Below are 20,226 nucleotides of genomic sequence, written 5' to 3' on the forward strand. Positions count from 1 at the left end.
TGGAGAACCTAACATTCAACCCAGCCCTCTCCTCCCCGTCTAAGCCTGGCCAAGCATAGTTCTCTATGACCTGATTTATAGACATTGGTCCAAGCAAGGCACTTCTTCTGAAACTGAGGAGATCCAATCACAGTCCTTCCATGAAATGGGATGTAAGGAAGTTGGGAAAAGTGATCTCACTCACTTCTTCCATAAAGACTACATGGCCTGGAATGGCCAGAGGCCATCTTTTCATGGCATTGAGAGAGTCTGCTGAGAATGAAGTCAACACAGAAAAAAGCAGAGTCTAAAGCAAGAAATAATTGGGAAGAAGGAGGTGGGGGGCTGTAGGGAAGGAAGGAGAAAGGGAGGGAGAGATAGACTGATATCTATATCTATATATCTGTCTATACACAGAGGGAGGGAGGTTGAAAGTAAGAGAGAAGAGAGAGGATGAGGAGAGTTTGCAAGAGCAAGTAAGCATCTGGAAGAAATAATTTGAGTAACTGGATCCAGCTACGCCTGAAGCCAGATGCACTCCAGGACTTTTCAGCTATGGGAGCCAGTATGTACCTTTTATTTTTTCTGTTTAAACTAGTTCAAGTTGAAGTTCTCTTACATTTAACTGTAAAGGTTCTATTTATAATAAGCTTTTTATATAAATTATCCCAGTTATTTTATCAATCACCCTGATAGATAGGTATTACATGTTATGATCACATTTTATGAATGTGAAAACTGAGGTCTCAGAATGTTCAGTGATTGGCCCCAGGTTACAGAGCTTCAGGAAAGCAGCCCATGTTAGTCTTTATAAGATCTCCCTCCTTTTTTCCCCCTACTAAAACCTTGCTGTTCAAAGTGTACTCAACATTACCTGGGAACAAGTTACAAATGCAGAATTCCATGCCTCACCCCCAAACTGTTGAATCTGAATCTGCATTTTAACAAGTTCCCCAAGTGATCTGAATGCATAATAAGCTTTGAGAGGCATTGCACTAAGGGCAGGGGTGCTTTGAGGGAGATGGGGTGGTGGGGGGTGGGTGGACAGAGAGGTCTGAGAAGACGTTGCTGAGCTCCAAGCTCCAGCTTTGTCCTTTTCATGGCATGGCTCGGGGCTAGCCCGCCTCCCGCTTCTTCCTAACTTCGTGTGTTAACACATCATTAGCCATTAGCTGCTGAGTCACGCTACGCAAACAACCCACTAGATAACTACCCCGGCCAAGTGAAGTGGGTTATCTGAATTGCTGAGTCTGGGCATGGTACACTCACTCCACAGTCAGAGAGCTCGGTTTGTCTCCAGCCTTGCATGGGCAGGAGAGTGCCAATGGCCTAAGCCGCTGTCTCCCCAGTACCACAGCAAGTCTCGGTGGGACACACAATCGTGCACAGAGCGATTCTCCTTTGAGGTCAGCATGTGGTATAGCCGGAAACCTGTGGTCAGCATGTGGCAACTCAAATAATACGCTCCACCAGTGTGAGAAAGCCACAACAGAGCGCAGAGTTCAACAGAACTTTCTACCTCATGCTGCTGGGCACGATGGCCACACCAGCTGGGGTTGGAGCAATGCCTCTGATTTCACCAATCCACACTCACTGGAGGATCACGTTAAGAGACAGGTGGACTGTGACAGAGGAGCTCTCCCATAAACACAAGCTTAAAGAGGCCTGAGATCCCCCTGCCTGGTTTACTTCTCCCAGCGCTGGGGCTGGGTGAGGACACACAGGCACGTCTTTTTACTTCTGTGGCTCCTACCCATTCCCTCAGAGAACACGCCAAGTTCAGGACCTCCCTATTGAAAAAACCTAGCAATGTGGGGTGGGACTGAATCGGTTTTGGACCAGTTCCTCGGACCACTCGGGGCATCACCTCGGCTTTTGTTCCATGTTCCTGGGGCAGGACTATTCCCACGGGCCATATGGTCCGGCACCACAGGAAGGCGAGGCTGGGAGTTACCGTTCCCCGCCTGGTGAGCACATTTTGCCTCTGATGTCTTTTTCCTGAATGCAGTTCAGCTTTACTCTTCTGATTTTTTCTCTCCCATCTGGTTTCTATCTGACCCAAGCAGCTGTTTTTTCCATTTACAATAACACACTTACCTCTTTCTTCTTTACATGTCATGTTTTCAGTTCTGAAATGCTTTTTCATATGGACTGAAACATTGGATTTTTTTCTTTAAGAAAAGAAGCCCCCGTATGTTGATTTGGGTGTATGCAAATTCTTAAAGCAGAGCCTCAGAGTAGTTAAAATGAATATCTTTGCTCCCCTGGTAAGGATGCTCTTCTAGCTCTCCATGCTCTGCGCACAGAGAGACTTAAGCCACGACTACTATTAGCACCACGCAGTATGTGTAACATGGTCAGTCCTGTATCATAAATATTTGTAAAGACCACAGGAACTCCCCTCATAAGGCAGGGAGATATGGCCAATAAGAGCTGAGCCAAATGAGTTGGATGTTTTTGGAAAATGAAGACTAGACAACCTTTTTTTCAGATGACAAAATGCCCCCCCCCTGGATTTTAAAGATAGCTGAGAAAGTAAAGCCCTGGAATTTTCTCTGCTCATTGAAGAGGGGTGGAACATTTTGCCATCCGCGATGGAAGAATTTATTCCCATTTTAAGTAATGTTTACACTATCCAGACACACCACAGGGGAAGGAACACAGGGGGAATTTGAAAAAGAGTGAGGTTCCATATTCAAGGGGTGGCCGTTTAAATGAGAGGCAGGGCTGTGGTGCTGGGATTAGAAAGAGATCCAAACCCCAGCTGCACCAGGTGTCCTCTGGGTGACTTCTTTGTGTCCCTAGATTTCCCTTCCTTCTCAGAGTCTTGGCACATGCTGTTCCTTCTATAGGCAACACTCTTCCCCCCATTTCACATGGTGGTGCCTTCAGGTCTCTGCTTTGATGTCACCTCTTGAGAGAGGCCTTCGCTGACCACCCATCAGTCCAGGCACTGCCATTCCCCTCGTTTGTTTCCTTAATTACATGGAACATCGGCTCTTGTGGCATATTTATTTATTTTGTGTCTGTCTCGCTCCCTAAACTGTACAACTTCAGAATGGTAGGGGCCGTGGCTTCCCCCGCTCCAGTTTTTCAGCACTGTATTCAGAGTCCCTGACATAGGAAATGGCCAGTGTATATTTACTGAATAAACAAATGAAAGAGTCTTGAGTTTTCCTAATTTGTAAAGTGGGAATATTTTATGATGTCGTGAGGATTTGATGAAAAAACACACGTCTCTGGTAAACCTTCAAAAAGAGTGGTGGTTGTTTTTCATATTTTGGGGCATTTCTGAGTTTTGGTGGTGCTGGTGTGGGGGTGGAGAGGGCTTAGGGGCTGACGGGATGTTCATGAACCTCAGGTCTTTTTCCAAGTTTCTGGCAGGTACAACTACAGTGGTCTAAAGATCACCGCTCCCTTAAATTACAGGGGCCTTGGGAGATCTTGGTGAGCTGGTAGGATATCGCTGGTCATTGTTTTTTTGTGAAAAATATTTCTATTTGCAATTATTCTGATAGATGCTTCTTTCAAAATGATTCTTGGGTTCATGTGCTTGAAATGCTCTTATTTCTTTTCTCCTAAATGCAGCTTGATAACCCCAGATTTTCTGAAGGAAAATCTTCAAACGATGCTTCCAGCTTCATTTCCTTTTGCTTTGGACTGGAAATTCTGATGGCTTTTCCAGGGTGAACTTGATGAGGCTGGCCTGGTTGTAAAAGTGTGGCCTGCACGTGTGAAGTCTTTATGCTCTTAACTCTTCAGCTTTCTGAAAATTCTTTGTTGCTGAAACAACTTCTGAAATGTAAAAGATGAAAAGTATTGCACAAGAGCTCCCATCCCTGGATTATTTTAAATGCTTTTGGGGAATGAAAGATTTCTGTGACCCTTTTGGGCCAAGATAGAAGTTGTGTCTTTGATTCCTATGTTTTGTCTGGATATTTGGACAAAACAAATATATGACTGGCCACATTTTTTACCTTTCACATGTGTGTGCTCTGGCATTTTGTAGAACTTTTGTATCATTCTTTTATATAAAGTGCAACCTTTTAGATTTTAAAATGGCTTACTCCAGATTTGGTTACAATTATGTAATGCCTTTGTTGTTTTCATTGGGGGGAAAAAGAGATCCACCTTTTTGCTCTAAAAAGAAGAAAGTGCTACATCTCAATTAATAGGGTGAAAAACTAAAACAAATTTCCATCAAGGAATGGTCTTATTATCTTTAGAGGCTATCACTTGTAATGATTAAAAAATCTTATTTGTAGTTTTAAAACTGTAGATGTAGATGGGATCCCTCAAGTTCAGATGAAACCCAGACAAAGATGTGACCACGGGTTAGAGCAGGGGCTCTCAACTGCTAGGGCACGTGAGGATCATATGGGCACTTGGTGCTCATTAGCATGGAGATCCACCCCTGACCAAGACTCTGATTTAGTTGCCTGGGATATGAGATGAAGTCCAGGAGTCTTTGGGCAGGTCTCAGTTCCCTGGCTGTTATGCCAAATACCTCATAGTGGGTTGGCTTAATAAGGGGAATTTATTGGATCACGGTTTCAGAGGCTAGAAGGCTTGCTTCCTCCCAGGGCTGGCAGCATTCTGTCTGTCTGGCCATCCTTGGGTTCCTTGGCTTTCTCATTATATGACAATGTCCTCTGCTTTCTCTTAGGTTCTGCTACGTCCAGCTTCTACTCCTCCAGGCTGTGTTCTCTTCATGAAGCTTCTAGGAATAGGATTAAAGCCCAGCCTCATTCAGTTGGCCATACCTTAACCAAAAAGAACATCCTCAGAAGGTCTATTTACAAAGGGTCCACACCCACATGAATGGATGAAGATTAAGAGCATGTTTGTTTTTTTTCTGGGGTAAATAATTCACTACCACAGTACGTATGGCCCTAGACTGCATCTGAAGATTTACTGGATTAGTGTTGTTTAAACCAAGATTTTCAGAGCACTCTTCTAAGACTTGTATGTATTCACTTAAAATCCTCACAACAACTTTAAGAAGTGGCCACTATTATTATCCTCATTCATAGAGAAGGAAACTAAGGCAAAGGAATTATACAGCTTGCCCAAGGACACAGGTCTAGTAAGTTCGAGAAGATTTGGGGTTCAGACTCACGTAGTCTGGCTCCAAAGTCCAAGCTTTTAACCACTTTACTACACTGAATCTCAGGGGTTTTCATTGTTTTCCTACTTAAAATCCAGCTGATTGATGTTTGTTTTCACTTTTTGCCTGAATGAAAATTTTGGCCCATACGTGTAACTAGTTCAACTATGGTGAATAGAGTTAGCAGTTGGTTCTAGAACAAACAGACATATAGATACAGGATCACTGAAAAAGAAATGGAAAAGGGAGTCCACCAGCCAATGAGAAGAGAAATTAAGGCAAAGCGACTTTGGATTTGATTAGTCTCATCTCAGGTCTTGGAATTTTTTTCCTTTTTTTTTAGGCTCTTCCCATGCTTTCGGCACAGAGTCACCCACATGACGAACAGCCCTGTTTCCTAAGCTGGCTTTACTCTCAGCTCACAGCTGGACTGCTCCAGCCAACAGAGAACTGGTCGGGGGCGGTGGTGGGTGGGTATCAGCTCTTGGCATTTTAACCAGATGATTGCCTTCATTATTATCTCTTTCAACGTGTGCATAGGCAAAGCTGTGATAACTTCAGAGAGACATCCCTAAAATTCACCAAATTTTTATCTTCCCATATAGAATAAAACTGTTTTTAAACTTCTTTTTTAGGAGGTACTGGGACTGAATCCAGGACTTTGTATGTGGAAAGCAGGCACTCAACCACTGAGCTACATCTGCTCCCCAATGAAAATTGTTTTTTTGATTTGATTTTTTAAATAGATTTTTATTTTTTTATTTCTCCCCTACTCCCTGATTGTTTGCACTCACTGTCCACTCTCTGTGTGCTCGCCTTCTTTTTAGGAGGCACCAGGAACCAAACCCAGGAACTCCCATTTGGGAGGGAGGCACCCAATGGTTAGAGTCACCTCCACTCCCACTTGTGTCTCTCATTGTGTTTTCCTGTTGTGTCTCTTCATTGCATCATCTCTTTGTGTCATCTTGCTGTGCAGCTTGCCACGCCAGCCTATTGCATCAGCTTGCTGTCTTGCTCATCCTTTTTAGGAGGCACCGGGAACCAAACTCAGGACCTCCCATGTGGTAGGTGGGCACCCAACGACTTAAGCCACATCTGCTTCTCTGTTTTGTTTTTCAGAGGACTGGGGATTGAACCTTGGACCTCATACATGGGAAGCAGGCGCTCAACCACTTGAGCTACATCTGCTCCCCTTTAAACACTTATAAATGTTAAAAATATAAAATATTAAAAACATTTTAAGGGGAGTCGTTGCTCAATGGGTATAGAGTTTCTATTTGGGGTGACGCAAAAGTTTTGGTAATGGACAGCGGTGATGGAAATACAACATTGTGAATGTAATTAATACCACTGAATTGCATGAACACTTAAAACTGGCTAAAATGAAAAATTTTGAGTTACATATGTAAAAATTTTTAAAATAATTTAAAACATTAAACTTCAAACAAGTTCTGAGCAAGCCATCAAGATGAAGAAAGTCTCTCAGTTCTTGAGGGGGTGGGGCTGGGAGTTTAACTGCAATGTTGTTATGACTGCAGTGGGTATTGTAATGGCCCATTCATCCACACGGCACTGCAGTTATTGGCTCATTTCAGGCACGTGTTATTGGAAGCAGGATGTGCAAAATGTACAACCTTGACCTCCAGAATGAGGAACCCTTGCCAAGCCAACTGAAAGAGACTGTCTCCAGCTAAGGGCTGTGGTTTGAGCAGAGACAAACACTACCTAAAGCAGAGTTCGTTGTTCAACTCTGCTGAGGATGAGTAAAGTTCACAAGCGCTGGGTTCAGCATGTGTAACCAGCTAGGGACACCAAAGAATGAACATGGACGCAGGCAACAGAAGGTTACTGTACACGGGGAACGGAATTCAGATGTGCAGAGGACAGACTTCTGGACCCAGAGGAGCGGACTGGAGTTGAAAAAGAGAAAATAAAGCTTATGATGATTTCTAGTAAATACTTTTCACCACATAGTTGATAATAAACTTACAGTGTCTCTATCTTCTTATAGAATCTTTTTTGACAATTCAATTGAAGGAGCAGTACGCTAATCTTTGAGTCAGTTTACAATTTATTAATGCTGGTGTCATCAATCTAGATAGATATTATCTGCCAATCCATAGAGTTGATGAGAAAAGTCAACCAAAAAAATTTAGGAAATTCCCCCCTAAAAAAAAAAACCTAGGTAGGCTGTGAATTACTTTGAGTTCTGAAATAGATAACCTACAAGCTGTTACTTTTGCTTTGTACCTGCACCTATCTGTTCAGGGCTATTGGGAAAAGGAATCATAAACTGTCAACACCTCTTCAACCTCCTCCCTTGCCCAAGCCACCATCACTTTCACCTGGCCCAGTGTGATAGCCTAGTTGGTCTTCCTGGCCCTTGTCTTGCTTCCCACAGTCCACAGTCTTTTTAAAAGGTATATGTCCTCATTTCATGCCCCTACTTAAACTTTTCAAATGGCGTCCCATTCCTTGTACTTCTAAGCTTAAGTAAAGGTCCTGATGGACGTAATTCCGCCCTGGCGCCCTGGGGCCCAGCCATGCCCCTGACCCTGTGTTTCACCCCCAACCTGCTCTCAACAGTCACTCCAGGCTTCTGTCTGTTCTCTGAACTCACCTGACACTTTGCAGCCTCTGAGACTTTGCCATTGCTAGTCCCTCTGCCTGGAATAGCCTACCATTAGTTTTGACATGGGTACTTCTTACTCAGGCCCCACTTGATAGGTCACTTGCTCAGAGAGGCTTTTCTGCGGCTCCCCATTAAAATTAGATCCTCTGTTCTCTTTTTCTTGTCCATCCCCCTCAACTATAACACTTATCATAATTGGTAATGCTATTTTTATCTGAGTGATTACACATTTAACATCAGCCATCCACTACACTGTAACAGGGAAAACGCACATCTTATTTATCAATACATCTTCAGCATCTAGCAGGTAACCCGGTACATAACAGTTACTCAGTCAATACTTGCTGAACAAGAAAACTTTAATTATGATATATTCACTGCAGTCAGAAAGAAGACAGATGGAGACATCTTATAAACAAGCCACATGCATGCTTGAAGAGTCTGAGTTACTTTTATTCGTGTCCAGATATCTTGTTAAATTCTAATGTCATGACGATGGGGGCAATTTGACAAGTCATGTAACCTTCAATTATATTTGACTTGACTTTCTCAAACAGAAGGGGACAATGCCAGGCTTGCAAATGGATTTATAAAATTTCCAGGGTTAAAACACATGCAAAGAAATTCCACCGTTTTCCTTGGTTTCTGCTTTTATTTTTCCCGAAATCATCATGACTAAGAATCAGTCCAGGCTTGACACCAGGAGAGTGATGAAACGAGCTGAGGACGTGAGCAACAACTGGCCTGAAATCCGCATAATCACAGGTTAGACCCACCTTTTCAGGAAAGCCCAGAGCAAGGAGTGGAGCCGGGAGGGGCAGAGGATAATCCCTTTCTTTTCTTAACCTTTGCTGAATGCTTTTAGGCCCACCTGGAGCAGGGCAGTGAGAAGCGTTTTTAAAAAATGAACAACTTAATTCTTGAAACCCTCCAAGAGAAGGAATGCCACAAAATCTCCACAGGGATGTGGTGAAGATGAAATGGAATAATCCATGGAAAGGATTTAGCCAAGTGGTGTCTCACCGCGAGTGCTCCGTCACACTGCTGGTGAGGGTTTTTAGGATTCACTAACGCTGGGTGAGCCTCTTTCAAATATTGGAAGCCTGTGCTGATTATCCTAGAACTTTTCTAGCCAGAAGGTTTTTGCTCAATCAAACCTTGAGTCCCTTGCACTCACCATCTTTCATTTCCTTTAATATTTCTTTCTCTCATCTCCCCCCGCCCCCCTTCTCTGCTCTCTGTGTCCATTCACTGTGTGTTCTTCTGGGACTGCTTCTATCCTCAGTAGCACCGGGAATCTGTGTTTCTTTTCCTTATGTCATCTTGCTGTGTCAGCTCTTCATGTCTGTGGCACCATTCCTGGGCAGGCTGCACTTTCTCTCGTGCTGGGCGGCTCTCCTTACGGGGTGCATGTGGGGCTCCTACACGGGGGACACCCCTGAGTGGCAGGGCACTCCCTGTGCGCATCAACACTGTGCACGGGCCAGCTCCACACGGGTCAAGGAAGTCCAGAATCTGAACCACGGACCTACCTCCCATGTGGTAGGCGGACGCTGTATCCATTGGGCCAAGTCCACTTCCCTCTTCCTCTTTTCTTAAGATAAGAAATTAGAAAGTAACTAACGATTTCACTCTAACTATGTCTGCAGATAGTTGGGGTGAATCCTAGGGACCTAACAATTAGTCAAACAGCTAAACCTAGATTTTCCCCTCTCTTTCCTCGCCCTTGTTATTTGGGTAACTGCATCAATTCTACACTTCATTTTGCATGTACTGCCTGAGTCTAAGCTGTGCAAAAAGGGACGTCCTTAATGAATTCCTTTGAATAGCCTTCCATCTGGGGAGGAGAGGGCCCCTCTGGTTCAGAAACAAAGGAACCATCCATCCACCAAGGCCTTTCTTCTCTATTAAGTATCTCTTGAATTTCAAAGGAGGACTTGGAATTTCAGTCCCAATCTTAACTGCAGCTCCAGAACTGCAGTTTATTTTCTTTGTGCCTTTAAGACCAGAAAACACCACAGGCAACAAAATAACTGTTCCTATTTTTCTTGGGTTCAAAACAAGACCAGATTCCAACCTTAAGCTTACCATTTCATTGTAACCAAGTAGTGCATGATAATCAGCTCAAGAAAACACTTTCCTTCCAAACAGGGATATGGCTACTCGCAGCAACAGCTGTATTTTGCTAGCCGGTCCTCATGTTAAAGATTGACAGTGTTCAATTCTGTCACTTGGCTTGCCAACTGTTCCTCTTCCTAGAGCTGCCCAGTTGCTTCTGGGGCCCTTGAAGTGGTTTCCTCGCTAGTTAAAGCTCCAAATGACAATGCGGCCTTCTAGTCGGACTGAAGAATGGAATTCCCTGTTTATATCTACAAGGCTTCTCTCCCTCTCCTTTTAAACATATGCAGTCACCGCAGAAACTGGAACCAGATTAAAAGAAACGCTGGCTTTTAGGCGAGTTTGAAAAACGTGAAGCTGGGAGTCGGCTTCCAGCTCTTCCTCTCCATCCCTTTCTGTGTTAGTGATTCATTTGGTCTAATCCATCATCGATTCATCATGCTCGTCCATCAGAACCTTCAAAGCAAACCCTACAGCTGCTTTTGCCATTTATCAATGGGAAATAAAAGAGAATGGGGGGAAAGTAAGGAAAACATGTCACCACCTTCCGGAGCCTGGGATAATGGGTGTGAAAAAAGGGTGGAGGGAAAGCTTATCTAATGAAACCCAGAGCCTTCCTTGGACGGGAGTTGGTGAACAAAGGATTATAACTGAGAGCAAGACCAGCAGCCAGTCTGCAATAAAGTTTCAGGGATAAAGCCTGCCAGGCACAAAGGTTTAGTGGGAAACAAGAGGAATGTGTATGGAATGATACCCACTCTACGGGAGTTGGATGCCTACACATATTTGTAGAAATTAGTTCTCTGTGACCAGTATCCCAGTTTTCAGCTGTGCAATATAACCTAGGGATGGGGGGTGGGAGGCAGACGTTTGACCTGAAAGCCCTTCCACACAGACTGGGAAATGACTGCTGTAGTAGTTCACAGCTCTCATTCTCATTACGTACCTTAAAAGTCACCTGCCGTTTAAATACTGCCGATGGGTGTTTTAGTTGTGAATTTGTAATGCACCAGGTTTTGCTCTCAGATTTGAGAATCAACAAGCCAGGGCTATGGCATGGTGAGTCGAGTCCATTTCTAGGAATTCAGCCTACATATTTATATCCAAGTGAAATCCCTATATGTAGAAGGTTAGTCTTTAGAGTATTCTCTGTAATAGCAAAAGGTAGACACAGCCTAAATGCTCCCCAGATCTTCATTAATAATGGCATAATATGGAGTTCATTAATAATGGCAGAATATGGAAGCAAACTGTGGGAGTACTGTGGAATACAATAAAAGTTGCCTCCACAATACAAGGAGCCAAATACTGATATGTGCCATAACACAGGTGCATCTCAAAAACAGAAACAAAGATAACATACTGTGTGATTCTACTTACAGGACATTCTAAAACAGGCAAAGCTATTTTATGGTCGAAAAGAACAATATTTGCCTCTGGGCCTATGAGTGTGGGAAACTACCGGGAAAGGGCATGAGGGAAGTTTCTGCAGTGATATTAGTGTTCTTTATCTTGAAAGGGATTTGGGTTATTCAAACATATTTATTTGTCAAAGCTCCGTGAGTACACACCTAAGATTGGTGCACTTTTCAAAACTCAGGGACTATTTACTTATGAGTTGTGCATTCTGTTATATGTATATTTTACAGAGAAAGAAAAAAAACTAAACAAATATCGAAATATTTAGGTGAAAGGGTATCTCTGGCTTTAATTTGAAATGCATCAAAAATAAGATTGAGGAACAGATGTTGCTCAAGTGGTTGAGCACCTCCTTCCCACATGGGAAGTCCTGGTGCCTCCTAAAAACAAATAAACAAACAAGCAAACGAATGGAAAAACCAACACAGGGGAGCAGATGTGGCTCAGTGGTTGAGCACTGGCTTCCCACATATGAGGTCCTGGGTTCAATCTCCTGCCCTAGTACCTAAAAGAAAAAAAAAAAAAAATAGATTAGTAATACAAAGATGGAAGATGGGTAGATGTTTGCTGAGCAAGCATAGTAAAATGTTAATGGTAAAATTTAGCTGGTGGGTATATAGATGTTCACTGTAAAAGTCCTTAAACTTTGCTCTAATTTGAAAATTTTCATCAAATATTAAGAAAATAAAGAATGAAGAAGCTCTTTCAGCCTGATATGGACTGATCTCCAGTTTTAAGTGAAAAAGCAACAATGTTCACAGTATGCTACCAATTGTAGAGAAAAAGAAGCAAGAATGCCTATAAGCACCTGCTACTATGTATATACATCATTGCTGGAGGGAGAGCCTAGGAACAGATTACCATGGTTATTTAGAGGAGGGAAAATGGGTTCTTGCTGGCTGGGAGGGACAAGAGGGCATATTTTGGATTTTTACCTTTGGATTTTGTGTAATATGTGAATGTATTACCTGGTCAATTAAAAAAAAGGGGGGAAGGATATAGTCTGAGCCATCTCAAATGTCTACAACTGATTCCCCTTGCATGGCTGACATTTGGAATGTATTCTGTTAATATGCACTCAGTTCACCCATGTCACTAATCTCTTGTGTGCCAGGCCTTGTGCTAGACCCTGGGGATCAGACAGAGAACAAAACCCAGAAATGGTCCTTGCCCTCAGGGACCTTCGTGTCTGGTAGACCCAATTAAAGGCCAGGTGCGTGGTGGAATGCGTGGAAGTCCTGTGGTGACCTAATCTGTTCTGGGGTAATAGTGGGTCACGGGGCATCTTTGTTCGATTCATCTTTGTGCACTGGTACCTGAAGGATCCAAAGCTGGGGTGGGATGGGGGTGGACTGTAGATGGCATCCTGCAGGGATAAGAGCATGCACAATGGGAAGGAGCTTAGTGGTTCAGGTTCCTGAAAGAAGACTAGAATGACAGATCACAGAGAACAGGGAGGACTGAGACGTGAGATGAGGAGACAGCAGTGGGGACCAAGCCTTCGGGATATTGGTCTTTATCCTGTCATTGAACATCATAACTTACTGTCTGAACATCCTTTGTATGTCTAAATAAGTGTGGTTTTTTTTTTTCTCTCTCTCTGTATTTGCTATATTTCCCCTCACAAACTATAAGAGATCATCAGAGTAGAGTTTGCTTCAGCTCTTCCCTGGAGAAACAAAGCCTGTCACTAAAACTCTAAACATACCAGATGCTCGTATCTCCTTGCCCTCTCTTTCTCAGGGTACACTGACCCAAGTTCCAAAGGCCAGAGCCTGCATGCCCTACCCGAGCGCTTTCTCTGTTCCTCTTCGCCCCATGGAGCTGGCAGACAGGTATCTTAGAGTGAATGTCTTTTGGGAGCCGCCTTCAACCAGTGACTGATGGGAGTTGTATATGCATATCCCAGCTTATCCATTTGGCTTTCACAGTCCTTTCCCCTTTCCTCAGTGGAAACGGGAAGAGAGTTGGTTTCGATGAATTCAGTTGCAGAACTCGGACTTGGTCAGGATCTTAGGTCTTTTGATCTCCAAACCCGGGTATCATCAGAAGAGTAAGTATTGCTTCTCACATTTTCTTCTAAAGATCCCAGCTATTATTTCTTTGACATTTAATCTCATTAAACATAATCAGAGAAGAAGAGCTGATTTAAAACTTGTATTGCTTCCATTTTCTGTCAAGTTGGCTGACTGACTCATACTTTTAGCATATGTTTGCTTCATTCTCTTCCATGATATTCCAACTGCACCAATACCAATAGTCTCTTTGAAATCACCATGAAGAAAATAAATAGTGCTGAGTAGTGTGGTTGGAACACAAAAATATTCATTTGACTAATTTATTTCTGAAGGACTTTTACCTTTAAATGAATACATACTTGGTATAGGCAATTCTCTACATATCATTTTTTATGTTTTTCACTTGTTATTTTTGAAAAATTATGGGATTTTTCTCAGAGATCAGAGAAGAATTCTATGGTAAGGGGAGATTTTCTCAGCTGACTGCTGCCATTCTATCCAGGTTTCATTTCCCTTAATCAAGAAGAGCCTTGGTGTCTCATCTGGCTTTCCCTCCCTTGGCAGAATGAGGCTGATTTTGGGCGGGCCTCTGTGAATGACTCAAAGCAAAATGCTTTTAGTTGGGAAGGCAAAGGACCAAGATAATTTTCACGCTGGGATTACTTGTCCAGATGGTTTGAGCGGACTTTTCTTGGCGTGCTTGTAAGAACACAGAAATTTTCAGGGGAAACCAGAGAAGGGAACAGAGAAGAGAATAGGTGTGTGTGTGTGGGGGGGGGGGGGGGGGGGGCGGGGGGGGGGATTGCCAGCTATGGCAGAGGTCAGAAAAAATGTTGGATTCCACAAAATGGCACCAGCCAGCTGAATTGGAATTGGTCCTAGTCACATTTGGCAATGACACCCCTCTCCTTTTTTCAAGAGTGTGGACTTTCCGTCTTCATAGCAAGATGTACCTGGCTCTCCTATCAGGGAACAGAGGAGGGAAGAATTAGCGTGAAAGTCACAGTGTTGATAGAGATAATAACTGAGGCTCGGCACAAATCACCACTGGAAAATGTGTGCAAAACTCCTGTGTGCCTGCATGGGACACTGAGCTGGGTGGGTCAGGAGGCAATTTTAAAGCAACACATCTGACTTGGTAACAGATGATAGTGATGATAGCACAACTCTGTGAATGCCACTAACTCCCTTGAAGTGTATAGTTAAAAGTGGTTAAAACGGGAAATTTTGAGTTATGTTTATGTTTCCACAATTTAAAAAAAGGCAACACACACACATACACACAACAAGTTTTGTTAGACCTGGAAACAGCACGGTCAGACAATTCACTCTGAGAGCCTCAGCAGCCACTGTTTAAAGACATAGGGCTGAGAAGTGATAGAATATTCAGATGGCCCCCAAGATTCCAGGCCCTTGGTACACACACACTTTCTGCCAGAATCTCCAGATTCTGCCAAGCATGAATCTAGACACTGCTGTGAAAGAATCTTGCAGATATAATTAAGATCGCAAATCAGTTGACCTTAAGAGCAGGTCATCTACGTGAGGCTGACCTAATCATATGAGCCCTTTAAAAGCAGAGCATTTTCTCTGGCTTGTGGCAGAAAAAAGAGTCAGAGAGATAAGCTCCTGCTAAGCTGGAAGAAAGCAAACATCCATGTTTGTGAAAAGCCCTTGAGGACCACGTGGCAAGGAAGTGCAGGTGACCTCTAGTTCCTGACAGCAGTCCCTGGCTGCCAACTAGCAGGAAAATGGGACCTCAGTCCCATAACTGCAAGGAAATGAACTTGACCAATAATCAGTGCACTGGGAAGAGGCCCAGGTGCCCCAGGAGAGAACTATAGTCCTGGCTCACAGCTTGATTTCGCCCTGGTGAGACCCGAGCAGAGAATCTAGCCACACCATGTCTGGACTTCTGACCTACAGAAACCGTGAGATTATACACTTATGTTGCTGTAAGCTGCTAATTTTGTGGTCATTTCTACACAGCAATAGAGAAGTTCTACATAAGAAAATGGTTATATTAATAGAGAGGCAGTGTAGAATGAGCCCTTTCATCAACTTTTTCTGATTGGGAAGCAGATGTGGTTCAAGTGACTGAGTTCCCACCTACCACAAAGGAGGTCCCAGGTTTGGTTCTTGGTGCCTCCTAAAGAAGACAAGCAAGACAGAGAGCTGACGTGACGGGCAGGCACAGTGAGATGATGTAACAAGAGACATGAGGAAAACATAATGAGAGACACAACACAGCAGGCAGCAGATGTGACTCAGAATCTGGAGTTCGGTTCCTGGTGACTCCTGAAAAAAAGACCAGCACACAACAAACAGACACAACAAATTCAAACAATGAGGGAATGGGGAGAAATAAAAAAATAAAAAAAAAAATACATCTTTAAAAAAATTTTTTTTCTCTGATTAAAATCCTGGCTCCACCACTTACTACCTGGGAAATTTTGAACAGGCTACCTAACTGCTCTAAATCTCAGTTTCCTCATAGGTAAAGTGAGATGAAAATAACAGATAAGATTAAAATATTGTTATAGGGGTTAAATGAAATAATATGAATCAAATTCTAAACATGATGCTTGGCACTTAAGGAATGTTCACAAAATAAGGGTTATCGTCCGCAGCTATGATTTGTGGAACACAGAGTAAGTATACGAAAACATATTACATGGGGGCTTTCCAGATAATAATCATCACAGCAACCCTGTGAGATTGGAATTATTATGCCCATAGCCCAGGGCTATGCGAGTGAGATGAGGAGCCAGGACTAAAATACAGGGCTCTTAGACTCCAAACCCCATCCTCTGAACCTCTTAAAATTCTAAGCACACTGTTCAAGGTGAAGAGCTGATGGTCCTCAGCTGCTTCTCTTAGGAGCATCAGGGAAATAGGCTGGGATTCCTGGCCTGCTGGATCTCTCGGAATGGATCCAAAATGGTCACCAGTGCTCCAGCCACGGTTTCTATCCGCGGGGATTCTCTCCCCTGGGTCCCACGGTGTGGTCACCTCCTAGTCACCCTCCACACCTCAACCCAAACCTCGCCTCCTCAGGACGGCCTTCCCTGACCCCACAGACCAGACCCGATCCGCCTCGATGCACTCTCATCAGGGCCCTCTCCTTTGCAAGCGCTCACGTTTTATACTTACGGAGCAGACCACTGGGTCTCATCTGGGGTCCTCTTTGCTGCCCACGGGACATTTGTGAATGCCTGGGGACTTCTTGGCTGTGGCCGTGGGGAGCGGTGGTGGTGGTGCTGACGGCAGGTAGCGGGAAGAGGCTGGGGATCCTGCGATGTGCAGGTCGGCCTCCAGGAGCAAAGAATTATCCGGTCCACACAGTTATTAGTGTTGAAACTGAGAAACCCTGCCCTGTACTGTAGACTCCGTAGGGCTGGGATTGCATCCTTTTCCCCTGGTGTTTGGATGCCCAGTGCCTAGGCTGGTACTCTCAAGAAAAATGTATTGACTGGAAGGAAGATAGTGTATCGCAGGTCAATCTGACAGCTAGCTCTACTCACTTCCTGCAATTGCAGGAAACTGCCTTCAGTGGCAAGGAGGAACTTTGAAACATATATACCTCCTTGGAGGGGGGGAGACAAATGGGCAAAGATAGGTCCTGGGTGAAGCAGTTAGAGGTCCTTATTCTTCACTGTTGGCAGTCCTGGCCTCTCGTGCTTTTTCTAAAAGTTTAACTGATTTTTCTTTTTCCAGAAATACTCTATGATCAATGTGGAAAACTAGGAAATGCAGATGAACCCAAAGAAAATTTAAAAAAAGAAAAAAAGCTAAAACAAAAAACCAAAAACCCCACAATCCTATTATCTACATATAAAAGCTGTTAAGGGAAACGGACTTTGGCCCAGTGGTTAGGGCGTCCGTCTACCACATGGGAGGCCCGCGGTTCAAGCCCCGGGACTCCTTGACCCGTGTGGAGCTGGCCCATGCGCAGTGCTGATGCGCGCAAGGAGTGCCGTGCCACACAGCGGTGTCCCCCGCGTAGGGGAGCCCCACGCGCAAGGAGTGCGCCCATAGGGAGAGCCGCCCAGCGCGAAGGAGGGAGCAGCCTGCCCAGGAATGGCGCCGCCCACACTTCCTGTGCCGCTGATGACAACAGAAGCGGACAAAGAAACAAGAAGCAGCAAAAAGACACAGAAAACAGACAACCGGGGGAGGGGAAGGGAATTAAATAAAAATTAAAAAAAAAAAAAAAGAAAAAAAAAAGCTGTTAATATTCTAGGGCATATCCTTCCAGTCACATATCTATACTTATTTCTAAATCAAAAATGATACTGTATTATTATACATAGACTGTTTTATCACTTGCTTTTGCAAGTTAAATTCACATTCATTTATTCATTTACCAAATATTACTAGTATTCTCCTGGGCATACAGGAGAGGGGAAAAAAAATCATTTCTCTGCAAACATAGCTTTCTACAGTACCATTTTTCCTGATTGCATGTAATTAACAACTGGCTATACCATAATTTGTTCAACCAATACTGTTATTATTGGACACTCAAATTGTTTATTCCCCTCTATTTCCTTTCTCCCTTCCCTTTCCTTCCCTTCCCTATTTCTTTCTCCCTCCCTTCCTTCCTTCCCTCTCTCCCTTCCCTTCTCTCTCTTTTTGCTATCATAAACACCACTATCACGAACATCTTTGTGGCTTAAACTTTGCACATATCACTTCAGAATCAATTTGGCCCTAAATGCTTTGGAAAGTACCTTGTGTCATTTAATTTAAACAAGATCACATGGCCAGCAGCAAACCCACAAACATTTCAAGTGAGAAATGCAAGTGTTTGCTCCCCCTAGGAACACTGACGAGGGAGCCAAGGTTGTAAGGGAAGCAGGCAGCACAGCCAGTTCTCACTGGAGACATGGTTTTCACGTTGTCTAAACCTGCTGGGGCAGGCGAGCCTTTGGCAGAAAGTAACTTTATAACCTCCCCTGCCAGAGGCTTCCAAAACTTCTCAACTTCTTTTTGAGTTCCCAGTGAAGATTCTTGACACAGAGAGTTAAAGGAGAAAAAGAAGAGCTCGTGGACAAATTAAAGCTGCAAATGCCAACTGGCAGGGAGTCATCATTTCTGTGTATACAAGTGTGGAGCCCAGTCAGAGCCCTAAGTAAACAGTTTATGGAGACAAAAGACAAGGTGTTTTCTTTTTCGAGCACTGGAAATTCAAGAACAACTTGAGTCAGATTTTGCAACCTTTGCAGGAGTCTGGGTATCAAAACATAACAACCTTTCTCCTGGAACTGTCTCAGAATCAAATACCAGGTTCTTTGGCTTGAAAGCTAAAAATGGCCAGGTCATAGCTCAAGCCAAGTTGTTGGGGGATCTGGGGAGAGGGGATTAGAATGAAGAGGTGGGGACAACATGGTGTATTTGCAAAGGTACCACAGTCCTTCTCACTCTCAACTCTGACCATTGCATGGCTCTCCATAGACACTTTGAACTCGAAGCATTCTCCAGGTTGAGTAAAGGTCAAAGGGAGAAAGGATGTGTTCTGGGCAAACAAGGAACACATCTTGTTAATGTGAGAGGTGATTTCTGGCATCTTGTTCTCAGGACATGGGGGCAGAGATGCAGGAAAAAGCCACCCAACCCAAAAGCATTTAAAGGTGTGTGGTTTTCTTGGGCATAAAGCACAGGAAAGAGTCCAGATGAATGGAAGAAAGCTTTGTTTATAAAATATAAAGCTAAGCCAAGGTTGGAAAGGAATTGCCATGTTTTAATATGGTACAAAAAATATATGATGGATTCACATAGAATTGAGGGGAGCACCCATCTGAATAATCCAAAAAGCATTGCTCCAAGTCTTGGGAATGAATCCTATGATCTCACGTTCTCATTATGTTTCCCATAGGTTATTGGAATTAATGATTTTTTTGGTGATCTATGTATCTTCAAAAAAAAGCAATAAAAAATTAAAAAAAAATTAATGAATATTCCCTGTGTGGATGGAGAGAGGTGACCTGTATGTTGGGCAGCATAAAGACACCTTCCTGGGGTCAAATGCTCTTGCAAATGACTTATCCATGGATCAGGAGGGCTGACTGGATGTGCTACTGTCTAGGACTGTTTGCATTAAAAAACTCTTGTGTGTACACTTTTGGTTTTGCTCTCCCAGTGCCTATAACCTCCTGGCTTTGATCACCTAAAATACATTCATTATCTCTTGGCATCTTGTTTTATTTTCTTATCTTATTACCACTAACTGAAATTATTGTACTTTTATTTTTTACCTTAAGCCAGAATATAAACTGTAGGAGGTTTCTCAATCTCCTCCATCCTGTTCCCTGTTAGTATTCTCTATGCCTATCCCAGTGTCTGGTACATAGTAGGTACTCAGTAAATAGTTGCTGAATAAATCAACATGTTTCCCTCCTGATGCACTTTGCAGAAAGGAAGTCAGTGCTTGCTACAGACTCAGTGCCCAACGAGCTCCTTGGAATATGCTCCCACCATCACATCTTTCTTTTTCACCTTTTAAAAATTATGGTATAAATTATAAACAGTAAAATTCACCTTCTTAGAGTGCAGCTTTGCAGGTTTTGAAAAATGCAGACAGTCATGTAACTACCACCCCTACAATCAAGATATAGAATATTTCCATCACCCCCAAACTCCCCTGGGTCAACTAGTAAACCCCTCCCTACACTCTCTGTCCCTGGCAATCAATGATCTGGCTTCTGTCATTGAAACCTTTTGAATTTGGCTCTGTTCACTTGGCAAAATGCATTTGAGATTCACTCATGTTGCGTGTACCATTAATTTTGTCTTTTTCTTGGCTGAGTAGGATTCCATTGTATGGATGTATCACAGTTTATTTATCCATTCTCCACTTGAGGGGCATTTTCTCATCTCTCTTTTACATGAAAAGTTCTACTCTCACAGTGGGTAAGAGCAGAGGCTTTGGAATCAGCTTCACGTGAGATTGA

General features: G+C 43.4%; 1 long non-coding RNA gene and 1 other non-coding gene across 2 annotated transcripts; both read right to left on the reverse strand.

Moving 5' to 3' along the window:
• Positions 1-5,428: 5,428 nt before the first annotated feature.
• On the reverse strand, positions 5,429-5,557 carry LOC111761651 (small nucleolar RNA SNORA65). The gene has a single exon (XR_002794945.2). It is a non-coding gene; the product is annotated as a small nucleolar RNA SNORA65 (small nucleolar RNA).
• A 5,961-nt stretch (positions 5,558-11,518) lies between these two features.
• LOC131276050 (uncharacterized) lies at positions 11,519-17,346 on the reverse strand. Its single transcript, XR_009183531.2, has 2 exons — positions 16,427-17,346; positions 11,519-11,760 (listed from the first exon to the last, which is right to left on the reverse strand). It is a non-coding gene; the product is annotated as an uncharacterized lncRNA (long non-coding RNA).
• Between the last annotated feature and the right edge of the window lie 2,880 nt (positions 17,347-20,226).

This window comes from Dasypus novemcinctus, chromosome 26 (genome assembly GCF_030445035.2).
Source record: "Dasypus novemcinctus isolate mDasNov1 chromosome 26, mDasNov1.1.hap2, whole genome shotgun sequence".
Lineage (NCBI taxonomy): Eukaryota > Metazoa > Chordata > Mammalia > Cingulata > Dasypodidae > Dasypus > Dasypus novemcinctus.